This window comes from Pogona vitticeps, chromosome 4 (assembly GCF_051106095.1).
Source record: "Pogona vitticeps strain Pit_001003342236 chromosome 4, PviZW2.1, whole genome shotgun sequence".
Lineage (NCBI taxonomy): Eukaryota > Metazoa > Chordata > Lepidosauria > Squamata > Agamidae > Pogona > Pogona vitticeps.
The window spans coordinates 165,474,738-165,495,954 of NC_135786.1; the positions used below are offsets into that span (position 1 = coordinate 165,474,738).

The 21,217-nt window shown below is 39.7% G+C and overlaps 1 long non-coding RNA gene across 1 annotated transcript in view; it reads left to right on the forward strand.

Moving 5' to 3' along the window:
* Positions 1 to 21,217, forward strand: part of LOC144589231 (uncharacterized) — a 242,047-nt gene that overhangs the window by 132,629 nt on the left and 88,201 nt on the right. The window contains exons 4-5 of the long non-coding RNA XR_013545218.1: positions 1,626 to 1,698; positions 2,884 to 19,275. This is a non-coding gene — a long non-coding RNA (uncharacterized LOC144589231). The remainder of the gene's footprint in view (positions 1 to 1,625; positions 1,699 to 2,883; positions 19,276 to 21,217) is intronic.

The following is a 21,217-nucleotide window of genomic DNA, read 5'->3' on the forward strand; positions in this document are numbered from 1 at the left end:
ATTCCTGATTTTCTTCCCCCTCTTCTCTATTATGATTTATTCTGTTTTTCTTTCCATCTTGTAGAATTTTTCTAATTGTGTAAAACTATTTTTTAATATATCTGTTCTTGTATTTGTGTTATAAGCTGCCTAGAGTGGTCGCAATTGACCAGATAGGCGGGGTATAAATAAATAAATAAATAAATAAATAAATAAATAAATAAATAAATAAATAAATAAATAAATAAATAAATAAATGCCTTACTAGTGAAGCCTAGAGTCCCCACTTCCTGTGTCAAGCTCTCCAGCACTTTCCCACTGGCTGCCTGTGCATGACAGACAGGCAATGTCTGCCTGCAGTTTATGGGGGAGAGGATAGATGAACAACGTGAGGGGAGACAACTGGGGGAGAATTTGTCTCAGCACATGGCCCACCATCTAATGAATATTTCAGTGGTGAACAGGGCTTCTCACTCGGCAACCAAGAGAAACAAGGACACTGTCCACTGTTTACATCACTGGTTCTTAGCCTTGGGTTACTCAGGAGTTTTGGACTGCAACTCCCAGAAGCCTTCACCACCAACTGTGCTGGCTGGGGTTTCTGGGAGTTGCAGTTCAAAAACATCCTAGTAACAAAGGTTAAGAACCAGTGGTTTACATAACAATAGGCTCTTATGGTTGTACAAAGGACTTTTTGTGTGTTTTGTGCCAGTATCCTTGTATTTTGTGTAAAAAATATAGTTATTCTTGTGAAATGTACAAATAATTCTTTGCAGAGGTCCAATGGTGCATGTGGAAAAAAACAAACCACAACTTGTTGTTCTCAAATCCCTTTTGTGATCTGCCCACAAAATCCTGCCTAAATGCGAAATGTGTAACAACAGCAACAGACCCTGTTATAATCTTGACCATTGAGATGAAAATCTTCAACAAATTTTCTTTATCACCTGTAAAAATGAACTAAATGAGGATTTACATCCTTGCTTCAGGAGTCTGATTGTGTTGTGAGATGAGGCACCTAGAAAGAATAATTCCCATGTACTTTGTTTGTCTGCGCTGGGATCAATGTTTCCACTTTACTAATGGTAGCTGGGAAATAGCAGTCCTGATCACCAGGGTGGAGGGGATGAGGTTAAAGCCTCTACCTAGTCCAGCAATCTTCAGCAGAATTATTGGAGAGAATACAGTAGCTATCTCTATATTCCAGAGGTCCTACTCAAAACTTTTGGGATGGGCAATGTTTAATCCTCCCTGCCCCAGAAATCTGTAGGAGTGTCGTAATGTCAAGTGTGGCCCTTGGGGCTAGAGGTTGCTCAGCTGATATGACATGATCCACTTTTAACTCTGCTGAGTTTCTTGTTAATTTCTTTTCTGCTGGAACAATAGGAAATGCTGGGAGGAGAGGGACTTGGCTTCTATACATTTCACTGACCTTGTGATAAATAAATAAACAGCCCACCCTTCTGACAAAGTGATTCACTTTATCACAAGGACACTTGTGCTGTCACCCATTATCCCAGTCAAATGGAAGAGGTTTGCTCCCTTATCTATCTGTGTTCATCCTGCAGGTGATACATAATGTATGTTCCAGATGAAATTTTTTTTGTAAAATACCCTTCACGTCTTTTGTATTTCTACATTCCTAGCTTCTTAATTCCATAGAAGACTGCCTTTAGATGCCTTGCTTAATTCCCAGGGAAAGTAAATGGGACCAAAAAGGTAAATGTATTTGAGCCTACCTTAGTTTTTAAGCTATAAACACATTGTATTTGTTTGTTTGTTTGTTGTTTGTAAAGCTCTAAAATAGAAGTGGGCAACACATGGTCTGTGGACCACACATGTCCCCCCTTGGTTTTCTGATCCTTGCATCCCCTAACTCCAGATTTTCACTCCGAAAAGAAGAACCACAATCTTAGAAGCCTCCATGAAGTGTGTTGCTTTTTTAAAAGTTGCACCTTTCTTGGCTCAAAAACAATTTTTACAGAAACTTATGGCAACCTCCCATTTTGATGTTGGGCATGGAGGAGGCTATAGCTGAAGAAGTATTGATCCAGACCTACTAATGCCCCCATATATTGTAAAGCACTGGTTCTTTACCTTGGGTTACTCGGGAGTTTTGGACTGCAACTCCCAGAAGCCTTCACCACCAGCTGTCCTGACTGGGATTTCTGGGAGTTGCAGTTCAAAAGCATTCGAGTAACAAAGGTTAAGAACCACTGTTGTAAAGCACAGGATCACCACTGCTGGTATGTGTCGTGTTAGCAAGGCTGCAGAACTGGCATCTCTGTGATGGGCTGAGGTGTCCTTAAACCTGTTGAAGCCAAATCCTTGCTCTCAATGTACCTCAGCTTGAAGGAAAAATTTGTATTTTCCTTCCAACCGGTTCTGATAAGAGGAAAAATAACAAAAGTGAGGAAAACTAATTAAGTAAGAGTGACAGCCAGAAAACTAATTAATTTAGATTATGTAGATAATCCACATGCCAGGTGAAACAGAAAGATCTTCATTGTTTGCCTAACAAAAAGAAAGAAAGAAAGAAAGAAAGAAAGAAAGAAAGAAAGAAAGAAAGAAAGAAAGAAAGAAAGAAAGAAAGAAGGGAGCCAACAAGGTCTCCTAAGGGCTGTAGTTAGCTTTGCTGCAGTTACTGTGAAGGTCTTCCTACACAGCCTGGGCAACTGGACATATGATTCCACTTTCTAGAACAGAGTCCTCTATTTGAAGGTGTCTTCTCTCTGAAGGTTTGCCCCATTCACAACAGGTTTCAAGATCATCTTCATGAGCCAGAATGGACACACAAACATCACTCCATGCAAAACATAAAAATAAGTAAACAAATTAAGTATCCTAGTAATTAGCCATAATCCTTACTTCTATTTTACATGCCTCTTATTTACTCTTGTGTAGCTCCAGCTGTCATTGTATCCTGGGCTGTGATCAAAGAAGGAGCATTAAAGTTCTGAAGTGTCCAGGAGTCAATACAAAGGAACAACATGGGGAAAAAGGAAAACTGAAAATGATTTCTTATGTTGAGATGACATTTGCCATTTAGATTTATAGGGTGATTTATTTTAAAATTTAAATAGCAAATATTTCCTCATTATTTATCTCCATGGCTAAGAGACAAGATTCCATTTAGCAGGTTAAGTATAGGTAACAAATGAGATCTGTCCTTTATATGAAAAATTTAAAAGGTATCTATATACTAATAAAAGAAATGTTACCTTTTACCCTCCCAGGAATGTTAAAAAAAAAAACTACCGCACTTGCAAGTGTTATTTAAAGCCATAGGAACATTATACTCACAGAGCAGGATTGGGATTTTTTAAATCCCTGGGCAAAAGCCAGTATTCAGAACCAGATACACTAGCAATATTTCTTTTTTTCTTTTTGGTTCATTCTTGTATATAAGAAATTGGAAAAATTGTCTCCTCACCTGTGAGAAAACAAGATATTCTTTATCATTCTCTAAGAATGAGAATCCGTTTTGGACAAATAATGCAAATACTGTGAATACACAAATAACTAAGGATGCTCAAAACTACGGCAGCATTGTTTCAAGGACCTCTAAAAATTAGAAGCACTGGATGGGTTGTTTTTGCCTTTTGGAACAATCATCTAGTCCTTCTGTACTTGCTATGTATATGTTTTGCTTCTTAAAGGCAAAGAACATGTATTTTACATAGAGACATTTTGTGCAAATTGGTGACACCTTAAGAGGGAAAGAAAAGAGTTCTCCGTCTTTCTCCCATGGTGGAGGCAAGGTGCCATGCACAGCCTGAAAATTCTTTGTAGAGGTGTCTTATTGTGTTGAGAATGTCTGAACTGACAAGAATGAGGAGTTTCTCTAAGGTTTTTCATATCCTAATATACACAGAAACATGTACAGTATTTCTCAATAATCAAACATTACATTTGATTAACCTTGGTTGCATGCTCTTTAGGGCTGGCCCCAGACATTTTGTTGCCTAAGGTAAAGGACGAAATGGTACCTTCATTGGTACCTTCTGTGTACAGTAGTTGACTGGACATAAAGGTTAATCATGATTCAATACCCTGTTTCCCTGAAAATAAGACCTAACCTGGAAATAAGACCTAGTATGATTTTTCAGGATGCTCATAATAAGCCCTACCCCCCAAAATAAGCCCTAGTTAAGTGAAAGCCTACCCTCCACCATTGTGCAGCAACCAGAACACATGACTGTATTTCAATAAATGTAGATTGTTGTACATGAAAAAAAAAAACCTCCCCTGAAAATAAACCCTAATGTGTGTTTTTTTGGAGCAAAAATTAATATAAGACCCTGACTTTATTTTCAGGGGAACACGGTAGTAGCAACAGGACAGTATCCGGCATCACACTTGATAATAGCAGTTTAGCTTATTGCATGTAGAACACGCTGTATAGCATATACAGCCCTGTTCTCCTGTGCTTCACCATTATCCCATATTTCTTCATATTCTCTGCCTGAAGTGCCTCCTAAATTATATTGGTCTTTGAAGGAGAGAATTGAAGTGTGGATGGAACAAAAATATGGACTCCTTTCTATTTAGGAGAATCTTTTCCTACTCCTGAACTACTTGTGCTTATTGCAGTTACTAGCAAAGTAGTTGCTCTACACTGGCGGATAAGTTGCTTCTATCCTCCTCATCAACCACAGCTTGGAAACATTTCATTTTAGGATTGCACCTTCCAGAATTTCCCAGGGGGATGAAGAATCTAGGAATTGTTTTCCAAAAAGTATTCCCCCCCCCAACTTATATAACCAACACTAACAAGGTTCTATTTCTAGAAAACAGAGTTGAGGCAAAATTAAGAATACCTTCACATGTATCACTGAACAGGCTAGATTTTGGTGGGCAAGACAAAGGTGAGGTACACCTTTGTCAGTCAGGTCTCTGAATCCATTACACATGGACCTATCTTTCACAGCTGTAGTCACAGCATGATAAAACCAAGTTCTTTACATGTAGCAAAATGTGACTACTATGGCACCATTAGGTCTACAAGAATTGACATTCTATACAGAACTATTCACAACTGTAATGCAGTTGAGATTAGGAGCTGGGGTAAGAGTCAGTTTTATGCAGAAACTCTGTTGATTGCATAGGGTTAACAAATGGCGGGTAGAGGCCGTTGCCATTACCTATGGCTCCATGACTGAGATTACACACTCTTTCAGTCAACCCATAATATCTATCAACAATGCATGGACGTTGGGAGGGCTAGTACAAGCAATGCTGAGAGTGTGGCTGCTCTCTGTCCATACAATAGCCTTAATATTTCTGATACACAACTCTCAGCCAAGGTTTATTCTGGTAGTGAGATCAAGGCCTGTGACCAGTTTAGACATCCTTACATTTGGGCTGCAGAGCTAGCTAATATGCAGCAGAATTATCACAAACCTTTTTTTTTGTTTGCTTGTTTTGTAATAAAGTAGTTCCTGCTTTTTGGTAGTCCAATTCAGACAATGCCTTCAAAAAATATAGCCACTGGTCTCAGCACGACGCCCTCCTCAGTTCACTATGGTGCCCACCAGCTCAACCTGAAGTCCCCCCAAGCCCCGCTTTGCAAGCTTGCCAGCTCAGTTTGGTACCTCCTCCTCTGCTCAGTCTGGTGCCTCCCCCTCAGCTCTGTGCTCCTGAAGACTACCCAGCTTGCCCACACCCTAAGGCTAGCCCTGGGCATAGGAACAATGCTGGCTGCAGAACACTCAGATGAATGCAGCATAATATTCAGATGACTGTGATAGACACTGAAAAATTCAAAGCATTAACCATTCATTGAATAGGCTTTCTCTGGACATTCAGAGAAGTGCCATATAACTATAAATCAGAAAGCATTTTATCCTTAATTCTTTTATCTCTCACTTCACTTTGATGCATGGCTTTGAATTCTAAAATTAAAAGACTTTCCCTTAAGCTTCTTTGGAATTTTAACTGGGACATGCTGGTTACTGAACATGATAAGGGGGTTTCATTTAGCTGTTGTACTGTGGATGTTGCTCAGGAGTTCCCAAGACCCACTGTGATCTTTTATATGACATGAACTTTATAAGAAACAGTCTAACTTGTCCTAATTAAAGAAAAGCTAAGATTTTTCTCAACATTTAATTGTTATACACAAGGGTCTGGATTTACTGGATCTTAGCTCATGGATGCTGCATATATTTTTTTCTCAGTAAAAATGTGGAAGGAAGAGAGGGGAAGGGAACACAAAACAAAGCACATAAACTGCCAAAGAGGTTTTCATGTGAATAATTAATAGTGAAAATATTTTCCCACCAAAAAAAAAAAAAAAAAGACAGTTAAGCAAACGACTCCTTTCTCCACAAACAGAAAATCCTTGTGTTATAGAAGACTGGGAAAATAAGAGCAGCAGAGTTGTAAGGAAATCCTGAAAGCTGCCATGAATGTCTGCAAACCATTAGCTGGGTTCTAAGGTGGAACAAATTTGATGGAAAGGGAAACCAACTTCAGTGAGGATTTTATGAGCCAAAAAAAGAGAATGTAAATAGCCCCAGAGATATATTTACATTTTCAGTATTATGGTCTTTTCAATAGCGCACATGAATTTTGCACACATGAACTATGGGATATTAACAAAGCAATATAGTGATGATGTTCTTTTGAGAGTCCCGTGTTGAATTTCAGGACTATATCCATTAGGTAAAGTTTCCTTTGGGTTGTGTGTGTATGTGTATATGCTATAAATACACTAATATTGTTTGGAGCGCAGTGCATTCATACAAATAATGGGCCGGTTGTGCTCATGGTTGCCTAAATATGCCAAAAGCATGTGGAAGTATCCCTTGCCAACTCACTCTGCTTGCTTAGACATTATGCTCCACCATTATGAACAAGATTCTGGCAATCAATGCTAAGCAAAGCTGAAGGCACTAGAAAAAGAGGAAGACTGAATACGGGAAGGACAATTCAATAGAGGAAGACAGACCTTTTAGTTTGCAAGACCTCAGCACAGCTATCAATGATGGGACCCTTTGGATGTCATTATTCCTAGGGTCACTATAGGTTGGAAGTGATTTGAAACTGCACAAAAAACAGCAATGCATTCCATAATTCTGATCATGATAATTAATGATCTATATGTTGAGGCAATTGAAATAGGTCCTTTCTCATTTACTGATTTTCTCCAATAAATTTTTATGGCATGTAGACGTAAAAACCTTTGCAAAAAATTAAATAGAACAGTACATGATGCAACAGTTGTGTCTGCCACTTTATAAGAGGGTTCCTTTGTAGCTTTGTGTGTTGGTCAAACCTAGTAATTTCACAGCAGTCACACCACACCACAGTGTAAATCTGATGAATTAGGGAATTGGTTTATTAGCGGTAGGCATGCATCCAGAGCATTTAAATAAATGAATAGAAGAGACACTTGTTCTGTGCATTGGGCTGATAATAAGAAGCATTAATTTTTATCTTACTTTCTGTCCAAACATAGCTTTTATGGACTAATAAAAGGTAAATTTTATAAGGTCACAAAAACAGAGAGTATAGAGTAACTGAAATGCATTTACAAGTTACCCTGTAGGAAAGGCTTACATATTTGGAAGCAACTGAAATTATAGGTGTAAATGCAAAGCATTCAAGGAAGTAGACAGACATTTCCCCACAGATTTTGCCACACATCTGTACTTGACTTGATAAAAATATCCTTACTACTTTGGAAGCACAAAATCCAAGGGAATTGCATTTTATCCATCTCTTAGAAATAACACATGGCAAGGAACAGCACTACCTGCAACATACACATGTTGGAGGTAACAAGGATGCAAAGCTTTTAACTGAGCACAATAAAGGCTTTCAGTCAGTGACAGCTGGTAACTCCAGTTCAGAGATTCTGTGAACCCACTCCAGATTTTAGTCTGCAATTTCCAAGAGTTATCAAAGGTGCTGAGCATCTCCATGAGGTACAGCAGCTTGGGTAACTCGTGTAATGTGCAGACTAAAATACGGAGTGGATTGACAGCCCCTTTGAATTTGGAATCATCAGCTGCCACCGTTTGCAGCAGCCCGACAGCTGGTGACTCCGATGGCCAATGTTCTGTAGTGATGGGTGCAGAGCAAAATATGTGTATGGGTAACAAGGGAGTTAAAGAAGGAAAAAGGCATAGAACTTCAATATCCCAATAACTGATCCCCAATACTACAATACTACATTTGATTTTCTGTAAACAAAGAAACAAACAAACGTTTTTACTGAATTTATTCTAATGTTAGCTTATGTACAGCAGGGCTCACTTCATCGGATATCACCACACAATAGACTTATAAGGTGCCACAGCAGACTAACAGAGCTAGCCAAACCAGAAGTGAAGCTTTCATGGATTCGGAAGCTTTGCTTGTTATTAACACTAGATGGCGTTGTGTGGTGTTTTGGCAAAGGTGATTCCTTCCTTTCTCAAGCTATTCTTTTGGATTTAGGTTTTATATTGGGGCTTAAGTGGGAAGGGCAAGGGGCAGGCTGTTACTATGGTTTTGTACATGTGGGAACCTCAGAAGTGGGAAGGTTCAGCACAGAAGAGACCAGGAGCGTGCTTTGGTATGGTATGGAACCCAGTTATCATTAAACACATTTGCAACCACTGGGACTGTGATGTTTATTTTCAATTCCCTATTCCCACCTTCCAAATATGCTATTTGCATGGAACAGAGAAATTTGTATGTGGATGTGTGGATGTATAGCAGCACAGGCAGAGTGGCAACCATGCTTTCTGTGTTTATGGAATAAATTGGAACAGTCAGTTGTACATGCACTATATATATGATTCTCTCTTCATACATAGGAATGGGGGGAAAGCTGTCCATGCTGCGTTAGCATTGGTTAAACCTCAAATCCTTTCCCACCCAAATGCAGGAGCCATGAACTTCTGTAAATTCTTGCAAAAGAGACTAAAGTAAAAATGTCATCCAATTGAAACAGCTGTTAGAGGCAGGATTTTCATATTTTTGGACTATAAATCCAATAATGCTTCATTCTGGAAGTTCTACCTGGCAGGCACCTCACTGAGAGCTAAATGTGGCTGATCTGGGAGAAGGGCTTAAACTGGAAGGTTCTGAGATCTACTGCAGGTAAGGCCTAGCTCCACCTAGTCTCCTCTTCAGCAAGAAAGCCCCCAGCTGGGGCAAGAACAGGAAGACTGGGCAGAGCTAAGCCTAGGAAGATTTCAAAGCCTTCCAGGATGGAGAATTAATGGATCTGTAGTACAAAAACAATCAATTTTGCTTTCTCACACATTTAGCTTTCTTTTTTTCCCCATGTCCCATTCTTAATAAGAAGTTTGCAATTTTTTTAAAAAAAATTCTTATAAAAACCAAATTGAAGTAAGAGTTTCACCATCTCACGCATGAAAGCGAGGATTCAGGATGCTAGGCCAAGATAATTTGCTCCCTGGGATGAAGAATAAAGATGGCACCTTCTCTCATTGCACATGTATTATCCCAGATAGTCCTTAGAAGTCTTTGAAAGTAAACTGTTCAATCCAGACAGTAAGATTTTTTTTCAAACATTCAAAGCCGCGCTAGAGGTTCTATTCAATTTACCGACCTTGGAAGGATAGAAGACTGAATAAACCTCAAGCCAGCTATCTGGGATTGAACCCGGGTTGTGAGCAGAGTTTTGCCTACAGTACTACAATTCAACCACTGCACCACAAGGCTCATTTTTTTAAAAAAAGGAAATAAGTCATGCCTGTAGGAGGAACAAAGTTTTTTTATAAAAAATCCCAGGAATTTATAGATTTGTCATGATAGTAACCAAGACAAGGCAAATGTCATGCAGATGGTGGCAAAAATACTGATAACATCATTGCTGAATCAGGTACATTACAGAAGATAAACAGTATATCTGGGTAGGTTTTAAGATTTTCTTACTTTCAGCTAGAGATAACACCAATCAGAAGATCACTATTTGACTTTGTCAAGTGACTGCTGTATTATACAGTGAACCCTCTACTTACGGAATTAATCCGTATTGGAATGGTGGCTGCAGGTCAAAAAGTCTGTAGGTCGAGGCTCCATTGATCTACAATGCATTGAAAACCGATTAATCCGTAATCAGCTGTTTTTGTTGTTTTTGTTCCATTTTGGCTTTTTTCTGGTCTGTAGGTCGATTCTCCGGCTGCAAGTCGAACCTAAATTTTGCAGCCAGAGAAGTCTGTAACTCGAAAAGTCTATGTCAAGCCGTCTGTAAGTCAAGGGTCCACTGCTATAGAAATGACTCATTTAGCAATGAATAGGATGCTTTTGTTAGTAGGCACTGTAAATATGGTAGAACACCTGGACAGGATGCAAATAATGCAAAACAACACTAAACCATCATTTCAATACTTTGTAATAATTATTTACCAGATTCAAAGTAGTCTAGCTAGAGATTCAGGGCAAAATAGAAAAGTCTGAGAATGAGTTTTAAATATTCCTCAGGTCTAGAGTGAGCATTTTGATGTGGTATAGATCTATTCTGAACACTGCAGAAGACAAAATCGTTGTTTTCTTATGCTCCTTTAAAAACTCTGCAGCTAAGCCATTTATACGTTTATATTACATGTAATTCTCCAATGCCAGATGAGATAACAGAGATAATCCTCCTAAAGGATTTGGGTTATACTAGAGCTTCCATCAGTATTTCGTATGTGTTGTCTTTGAAAGTCCTTGAGTAATGATAGAAAAGTGAATCCTGACCGTGTCTGTCAGGTTGGAATGTGCTATTTTGGCTGTCAGACTAAACACACTAACATACACACATCATCAGCCTATTCAGTATAATCCCATAATCTTTAATTGCTACAGTATCAGATTTCATTATGGTCAGTAAGAGGAGGGGTCAAAGTCACCAAATCACTAAACTATCAAGTATCTTAACTGACAGAGTGTTCTAGTATAGGGTAATACTTTCCCTCCACTATACTTAAAGTAAACACCACGCTGGGGTATTTCAAATTGGGGGGGGGCACAAGATGGCTTTAGACAATGTTTCCCAAACTTGGGTCACCAGATCTTCAACTACAACTCTCATAAGCCTTCACCACTAGCTCCGCTAGCCAGATATGAAGGCAAGTTGGTATTGGTGCACAGGTTCTTAACCTTGGGTTACTCAGGAGTTTTGGACTGCAACTCCCAGAAGCCTTCACCACCAACTGTGCTGGCTGGGGTTTCTGGGAGTTGCAGTTCAAAAACATCCAAGGAACAAAGGTTAAGAACCACTGTATTGGTGGAGGGATTTACCATAAATTTGTTACCACCATGCAATGGGCTAATGAGGTGAGTTGAGAGACTTAAGAGTGAAAATTAACCACTCAGGATGCTCATGTTTACTGTTCCCAGACATTCATTCAGGATAAAACCTAGAGGACACTTCTGTGTCAAGTGTGCTGAAGGCTAACATGGAGGCACCCTCACAGCTGGCCATCGATTACAGCACAAGAAGAACAAAGAAACAGAACAGAAGTATTTGCTTGAAGAAGAAGGCAATGATCTAGGAGAACTTAAAGTCAAGAATCTGCAAATGGTTGATTACAGAAAACCAAATGAGTCCAAGATGCCCAATTGCTATCTACTTATCTACCATCCCCCACTGATTACTTCAAATATAATGTTACTGTATGTTGACAAAATTAAAGGAAAGGAAAAGAAAGCCAAATATTGTTGCATTTTAAAGACTACCAATTTTATTTCTGTATGAGTTTTCATGGATCAAAGTGCATGATCCAGACACTGGATTGCAAATACAGTCATGGCCAGAAATATTGGCATCCTTGCAATTCTGTCATAAAATTGAACCCTTCTCTCAGAAAATTGTTGCAAATGTTTTGGAACTCACATGTTCATTTCTTTGGTTTGCGTTGGGACAACACAAAAAAAACAGAGAAGAAAAGTCAAATCTGATACAATCCCACACAGAAACCCAAAAATGCACTGGCCAAAATTATTGGCACCCTGTCAAAACTGTAAGAAATAATTGCTTCTCAAGCATATGATGCTCTTTAATTTGTATTTAGACATACCTGTCACAAGTAAGAGGTGTGGGCAATATAGTAATCATACTTGCAACCAGTTAAGATGTAGAAAAGTTGACTCAACCTTTGTGTTGTGTGTGACACTGAGCATGGAGAAAGGAATGAAGTGTAAAGAGTTGTCTGTAGATTTGAGAGAAAAAATTGTGGCAAAACATTGACAATGTCATGGCTACAAGTCCATCTCTATGTGCAAAATCATCAAGAGGTTTACAGCCCATGGCACTGTAGCTAACCTCACTGGATATGGACAGAAGAGCAAAATTACTGAAAAATTACAACGAAGGGATGTTGGAATGGTGGATACAGAACCCAGATTAACTTCCAAACAAATTCAACTTGATCTGCGGACACAGGGTACAACAGTGTCAGCTCGCATTATCCATCACCATCTGAATGGAAAGGGATGCTATGGTAGGAGACCCAGGAGGACACCACTGCTGAAACAAAGGCATAAAAAAGCAAGACTGAAGTATGCCAAAACTTATGTGACAAAACCACAATCCTTCTGGGAGAACGTACTGTGGACAGATGAGACAAAAGTAGAGCTTTTTGGTCAAGGACATGATGGCACTGTTTGCAGAAAAAGAAGTGAGGCATTCAAAGAAAAGAACACAGTCCCTACAGTCAAACATGGTGGAAGTTCAAAGATGTTTTTGGGGTTGCTTTGCTGCTTCTGGCACTTGATGCCTTGACTGTGTGAACGGTATCATGAAATTTGATGATTACCAAAGAATTTTGGGGCACAACATAGTGGCCAGTGTCAGAAGGCTGCATCTCCACCAGAGGTCATAGGTCTTCCAGCAGGATGATGACAAGAAACACACTTCAAAAAGCACTCAGAAATGGTTACAAACAAAGTTCTGAAATGGCCAGCAATGAGTCCAGATCTGAATCCCATAGAACACCTGTGGAAAGATCTCAAAACAGCAGTTGGGAGAAGGCATCCTTCAAATCTGAAGGCCCTGGAGCAGTTAGCAAAAGAAGAGTGGTCCAAAATTCCAGTAGAGAGGTGTAAGAAAGTCATTCATGGTTACAGGAAGCAATTGATTTCAGTTATTTTTTCCAAAGGGGGTGCTACCAAATGACCTGTGTTTCTATACATATCCTCATGACCAAGAAAGGGACAAAGCTTCATTAACACAGAAATGGGATTCTCAAGCTGTAAATTACTCCAATTAGGAGGTCTTAGGGCATTAGCTGTAGGGCAGTTGGATTTGGCTATCATACGAATGCTAAAAGATGTTTCTGGGACAGAGGTTGGAGTCTGTCAAGGCCGGTAACTGTTTTATACCCATAACATATGTGCATAATGAGTATAATGCTTGGTCACTAACAGGTGGTACTTGCCCATGCCTTCAGCCTGAAATAAAGGCTGGAGATGTTATCATTTTGGACTTATACTCCCATGACTTTGGAGCCATCTTGGTTACTAGCCATGGTGGCCATGAGCTTCTGGAAACTGTGATCCGAGGTCTGCATCTTTCATTACTATTTGCCTAATTATGGTTCATTAATACTGTACTGATTTTAGTAATAGCCACTTTAGCCGTTGTAGTAAACTGTGGCTCCATGATAATTGCTATTCTAACTATTTTAGTATGTATTTATGTATTTAAAATATTTATATACTGTTTTTCTCCGAAGGATCCAAGGCGACTTTCAGCATTATAAGAACAAGGTTGAAAGCCAAATAATAAATTATTACAGTAGTAAAAAGCACTAAACAAATATCATATTAAAACTCATAATAAGAACAAGATTAGTAGCACAAGTAAAGCATAGAATAAAATGCTCCCTTTAAAAGAATTCCCTTGGTCAACCAGCCATTTAAAGAAAAGTCTTGCCTGGTGAGAAAGGTCTTCATCTGTGTATGGAAGGACAGCAAAGATGGGGCCAGCCTGGCCTCCCTTGGGAGCAAGTTTCAGAGTCTGGGAGCAGTGACAGAGAAAGCCCTCTCCCAGGTCCCCACCAAATGCACCTGGGAAGGTGGCGGGACTGAGAGAAAGGGCTCTCCTGATGATCAGCCTTTTTAAATTTGGTATTATGGGAACATTCATATACAGTATGATGTAATGGGTAGTGATGGACTAGGATTCAGAAGACATGGCTTCAAATCCTTGCTTGAGAATGGACACTGACTGGGGAGCAGCACTGGTGAAACCTCTCCTTAGATATCTCACTGACCTGAAACCTTTGCTAAGGTCAGTGCAAGTCACTTCCCAATTGACGGTACAGAACATGAATATTGGCGTAATATGTGAATGGGACGTTTGACTTATGTGCACTGTTCAACAGCATCCAGTACCAATGACACCCAACTGTGTGATACTGTATTTACACAAAGGCATATGCTGCTCAGCAGATTCTGAATATTCATTGGGCTGACACTGATCATGATGAATTGAGATGTCATCACCACAGATGTCATACATAGTGTATTATTGCAGAATTATTGATGAATTTATATTCTCTTGAATCTTGCAGTGATCATATTTAAAATTTCATTTCCTGTAAGAATAATCAGTAGAGCAGTTAAAATATCTGTGTTTGTTCTCTTTAATGACACTCAGATCTGGACGGTGTGTGTGTGTGAAAGAGAGAATCTCTATTCTCTAGCCTATCTTCTGCTGACATTATTTTCTGCTTGAGTTCAGTCAGTGAATGGGGAAACAAGAGCTCAACTAACACTGGCTTCTATTACTGACGCAAACTAAATGTTTAATGCCCTTAATGATTAGATAGAAATAGGGCCAAACCTATTTGCCTCAGCATTGAAAAACGTTTCCCCTTGGGGTGATTTTTTAAGTAATTGCTTGAAAATGATTGAAATGTTTCAGCTATTTAGGATTCATTGAACTCCCCGTGAATGGGTTTAATTTACCCTTCGTGATATGATCAGATAGCCAGATCTAGTTGGTTATATATCACTATGGTATTACCCTGTTCATTATGTGATCCCTGGCTGGCTAGGATGATATGCAACCATTGCATATACACTCAATGTGGTTGAGGTTGCTTCCAGCCAGGTCAATGCAAATGACAGCACCATGTTGGGAAACCACTTATTTTGTGATCCCTGGTTGGCTAAGATTGATCCAGGAAGAAGTAAAAGGTCCTGACTTGGTATGTGGGTGCAGTGCCAAAACATCAGCAAAAATCAGAGGTGGAGTGGAATGGCATTCAATAGGTTTTTTTTTTAAATGAAAGCTGCCATCACTGATAACTATGTTCACTCCATCTTGGGGACTATTTCTCATTTGAATCTGAAAACAAGAGCCCATTTGATGGAGTTTATGTACCTTTCAAGGCAGCAGCTCATAGGATATATTTCAAAGTGTTTACATCCTTTAAGAAAGTGAATGTGGGACATAATGCAAGCACAGTGATATTTTAGTAATTGTAAATACAAGAACAAGCCATAAATGATTGATTCTGATATAGGAATCACTAACGGGAGAAATTGTATTTGCGAGAAAGGTGGTATGTAAGTGGAATTAATCAATCAATAAAACTACTTTGCAAAATGCAGCTAGCAACAGAGGGCTCAACAAACACTTCTCCTTTTTTTTCTTAATCTTTGTTCATCTTTCCCTTCTTACCTTTTAATCCCGGACTCAGAAATAACATGCAAGAGCAATTCAGATTCTAGTGGTTCACTGTGGGATACAGGAAGCCTAGTGTAACTCCTCTCCAAAAGTGCTTTAATTCAAAGGAGAGACCTACAGTATGTATACATGGAAAAATCAGTAATTACCCTACATTTTAAATAATAAATTTGATCAAAACAGTAATGTCTTGATTGTATGCGCACCAGCCATATCACAACTCTTGCCCTGAATCACACATTCCTCATTGTGCTTGGTTTCCAGACCCCCTACTCCCTTGGTCACCATCTCTGGATATATTCCAGCTTGTCATTTTGTTCTTCACTTGTAATGACCAGAGGTAGGCATGATACCTGCAGTCTCAGTGAGACTCCAAGTATTATTATCCTGAAACAATCCCTTGAGAAGGGGCTAATAAGAGGAAATCCCAGACCAAACCACTTTGCTGCTCCCCCACTCCCACCATCAGGCCTGTGGTAAGGAACTTCTACACTTTCAGAGTTCTCACCTCCAGCATAAGAATGGGATGGTAAATATTCTTTTTCTCCTTTTGTAGTTCTACCCAACATGGCTCTAGCTACTTTCCCTTTTGCGAAGCTAACTACACAAAAGTGAAACAGGCAATTCAATTCTTCTGCTTTTAACATTCCAAACAAAGAAAGAAACAAAGACAGCAGTGATACATTTTATTTCTAGAAGTGTGCAAAGCATGATCTTAAAAATGTGCAAATTCCTTCCAAGACTAACAACAACAAAAAAGGTCTTTGCTGTCTTTTGGAACGGAGGGAGGCGACGTGAACTTCCTCATCCCATACGCAAGTGCAAACCATGTCACAATTTAGATCCCTGGAACCTTTCAGTTACATTCCTGCTAATGGCAGAATGTGGGGAGTGGAAGAAAGATACCTGTCAGCACAAGTTAAGACTTTTAGGAGAGGTTGTTTTCAGAAATCATCCACCCATACAAAGAGAGCAAAGGAAGAAATATGAAAAAAAGAGAGACAAAAAAGAAAGAAGAATTCTGTTTCCTATGTATCTGAATAATTCATGGGCATGCTCCAGTCTTTGCAAGCATTCTGTTTTCTGTTCTCCTTCTCACTCTGCTCTTATTTACTTTGTCTGATTCCTGCTGCCTGTGACTGTCTGATCTACACTCGCCCCGAATACTGAACAGAGAATGTTAGCATTGTTGGGAAATGTTCCTTGCATGAAAGCAGACGCAGTGCCTTCATATTTCATTGATCTGAAGTGTGTACGTGTGTGTGCTGTGCATGAGAGAGAAAAAGAGAGTTTCCTTTCTTTTTTTCCCATCATACTGTAAAATATTACTCCTCTTTCTAACACACCATGTAATTTCATTATTCATACATGCTTCCCACCTTCAGGTTTTGTATATGGAGCTAAGATCCTTTAACCTCTCTCTTTATAAAGATACAAAACTATGGCAGGCCTCCAGAACAATGAATCAGTTCATGCAAATCTGTAGAGCAGGGCTAGCATATCCTTTCATCAAAGGTCCCAGAGCAATAATATTAAAAAAAAAATAAAAAAAAATACTAAAACTAAATAGAATAAACAGTAGAAGCAACAGGACCCTTAAGCCTCGGTCAATAAAAACATTTTTACTGATTCCAAATGGAGAATAATGTTGGTACAAGATGAGCATCTCTAGCCAGGGAATTCCACAGGCAAGGTGCCACCATTGAGAAGCCCCTCTTCCAGGTCACAACCTGTCTTATCTCAAATGGATATGTTGCCTGGAGGAGAGCCTCCAAAGATGACCTCAATATATGGGAAGGCTGATATGAAAGCATGCTTTCTCTCCTTTGTTTTGGCCAAGCTGTGAGAGCAGTAAGGTAAACATTGTTCCTTTGAATTCTGCTCAGAAGTGGTCTGGATACCAATGAAGTTCTTTCAATGGAGGTGAGAAGTTTTGAGTGCCACCCTCATGTTTCCTCTATTAGATATCGATACAATATAACACTGGTAGTTCAACAATTAAGAGTTCATGAAAAGTATAAAAACAGACTGGTTTTTCAAGTATTAATATCAGGAGGGCATTGCATATGCATATTAAGCAATCCATTCAGCAGTTACATTAAAAAAAAAACTAGCAGTCAGTAAGAGAGAAGGCCCATATCTTACTTGACTCTCTTGAAATGGGTGTCAGGTTCAATCCCCAGTAACTCCAGGCCAGGCTGGAAAAAGTAGGACATGAAACCCTGGAGAGCTGCTGCCTGTCCATGTAGATGGTGCTGGGTAGATTGGCCAATGGCCTGGTTTCCTATCATTCTTCTTAAACTAGCAACACAAGAAGAAAAGATAGGTCACACAAAATGGGGGCCACTGAAACATGAATTGCAAACCTGTTCATTCTCTCTTTTTAATGATTCTCTCTTAAAAGCCAAACAGAGCTTGGTCAGGGATGGGGTCAGAACATAGTGATTTCCCATGCTAAGTAAAACTATGGGAGATTAGCTATGCTCTTTGTCCTGTACAGAACATGACAATGTTACTGTTTTTTGAAACAGCTCCTAGAATCTCCCAGCCAACACATTGACAATTCCGAGGATTTGCAGTTGAGAACATGGCTTCTTCTAACTTCTCATTCCATAATGGTGCTGGAAGGGCTTCAGAGTGTATGAAGGGAAAGAGCTGATGGTTGGGAAGTAAACAAAACAAACATCTTTGGTGACACAATCACCAAAGATGAGGGTAGCTGTGGGAGGGTGAGGAGAGAGAAGGCCAAAGATGATTTGGAACCTTTAGGACAAGCACAGAGTCAGCAAGTCTAGACTCCAGATGTGGAATGTACAACCTCGGAGAGCACAACACCATAAATATATCAGCCAGATGTCATGGGGCCCAAGCTGCAAATCTCCGTGAGTGGTGACAAGGCTTGGCTCTTGAGAGATTGAGTCCTTCCTAGCATTACTGGCCACTTCGTTGGCAGCAGCTGAAGACAGAAGATGTGAGGCTGGGGAGAAAGGCAGCTCAGAATTGCTATCCAGCTAATCCAGCTAATGGCTGGGTGCAGACTGTTTGGCTTGCAAAGGAGGAGAAAGTCCCTCTTAGGAGTGCCCTGGAGATTGGAAGAGAAGGTGGAAAACAGTATTAAAAGTTAATATACCAAAAGAAAATAAGACCTGCAGCTCTGGTGCGCATGTCGAAATGAAGCCATTCCATTGGATTGCTACAGGATTAGAGAAGGAAGGCAGTGCCAGAATTGCTGAGAAACCAGGGAAACAGGGTTTGCTTCTTCCAGTTGCCCAGTCCAGCAGCCATTCTGTGTGACTGTAGCAGAGGAAGAGAGAGGAAGCATGATGACCACATTGGATCATTTGAGAGACTAGCAATGTTGTCTTTGGAGCTGTTCCTGTTCTAGCACACTGTGATAAGAAGACTAACAATGGCTGGCTGCATTTCACCTACAGTGGTGCCTCGACTTACAAATGTCCCGACATACGACCATCTCCGGCTGGAAAATTTTGCTTCGACTTGTGACCAGAGCTTCCAGTTATGATAAAAAAGGCAGGGGAAAAAAGCAGGGAACAAATTGCTAACCATTGGTGGAGAAGAGGCTGCTTCTTTGTAGCTCTTTCACCCTAGCCGTTAGAGAGCATGCAATCAGAGGAGGCTTTGGACTGCCCAGTAAGGTAAAGTGCTGCTTTCTGTTTTTCAAAAAAATTGTTCTGGGTGGGTTTTGCAGCATGATTTTAGGATGGTGGTGGCATTATGTTTCTATGCTGTGAAGGGTCTTGCATGGTTTATTTGATTTTTGGTGTTTTTCCCATTTCCGATGGGTCTTGTGGGGTTTGTTTGCTTTTTGGAGTTTTTTTCCCCCATTTCTGATGGGTCTTGCAGGGTTTGTTTGCTTTCTGCTTTCTGCTTTTTTGCATTTCTGATGGGTCTTGCACGTTTTGTTTGCTTTCTGCTTTGCTTTTTTTTTTCATTCCTGAAGGGTCTTGCAGTGTTTTGTTTTGTGTTTTTTTGGTGAATTTTTTTTCCTTTGGCCAGAACGGATTAATTGCATTTCAGTGCATTCCCATGGGAAATGGTGCTTCAACTTACAGCCATTTCACGTTATGACCAGAGTTCTGGAACCAACTAAGTTTGTAAGTTGACGCACCACTGTATTATAACATTTACATCTGCACTGTAGTTGGTCACGAGAAGAACCTTGTTAGAGAAGGAAGGCAGTGCCAGTGCCAGAATTTTCTTATTTTCCTCTTCCATCCTCATCCTTTTTTCCTTTTGTATTATATCATTTTGGAGTGTAAACCCAAGGGCCTGGACTGTTTTTACAAATAATTATTGATCTATAAGTGCTTTGCAAGGCACAAATATTTTAAATGTCAATCAGTCTTTAATCCACTGTAGTTAACTGTTTGTGGGCTACTTCCTTGTCACCATGAACAGAACTCTCACATTCTGAGAGGCTAAATCCTCTGCCCTTCCTTCTTCCACTTTAGCTAATAGCATAAACAAGTACGTCCATTTCTTCTGTTCTAATTCCTGCATATTCTAGGAATGGTAGTAAAAAATTCCTTTTCCAAGCAGTGCCATTTAAAATCCTGTAGTTCTCATTAAAACTGACTCTTTTACCTTTTGGCCTAATTCCCAGGTCGTCTTAGAGCCAAGGCAGATTTGCAGGGGGTGTGTGTGGAAAGCCCAGAGAAATCACCTGTACTGCAATCTCAGCCAATATCTTTGGTCATCCTTCCAATCTGCCTTGGCTCCAAGATGATCTTAGAAATAAGGCCAAAAAAAGAGAGAATTTGTGGGAGGAGGCTTCATCTACTTCATCCCTTTTAGCAGTAACAGGCAAGACAGTATGTGAAGGTGCTTCCATCTCCAATACAAAGCAGGTTTCATGTCCATGGTAACAAGGGAGTATGGTAACAGAAATGGCAGTTTCTGCTTGAGGCAATGGGAGATCTTGGGCTTTTCCGCAGTCACAGTTACTAATGATATAAAAGTAGAGATGAGAAGGCACCCCTTTATGAACACCTCCATCTTCATTTTGAGCTTCAGAAGCTCATGGCAGTTCTGTCTCTCATTCTACACTGGTGCGTCTCATGAAGTGAACAAAAATGCTCACGTTGAGTCCATTGGACCTGCTTATATCCATTTGTTAATCTTTAAAGTTCCACAAGACTCTTTGCTGTTGATAACAGCTGGGAAATATCTGCTGATTTCTGTGTAAATGCAATTTCTCCCTAAGAAACAGAGTATGTTTTCCTGTGATATAGTAAAACAAGGAACTGAAGACAACTCCTGTCCAAGGATTGAGAAATTCTTGAATGTCCCTGATCCAGTCATGGTCTCTTTACAGTTGAGTGATACCTGTAAATCTCCTGCTTGACCTTTGGTATTCATAGTTTTCTTGAAAATACCCACCGTAAGGTGTTTGAAAGTTGTTTTACTATTTTGAAGGAACAATCAGGAAGATGATGTGATCCAACAAGGCAATTCATTTCTTGTCTTCTTAACCCATACCTTCATTCTTTCAAAATTTCTGAAGAAGAGTGTTGTTGCTGCTGATTTTTCCCTAGAATCATCTATGTACATTATGGCACTTTACAAGTGCTACAGAGG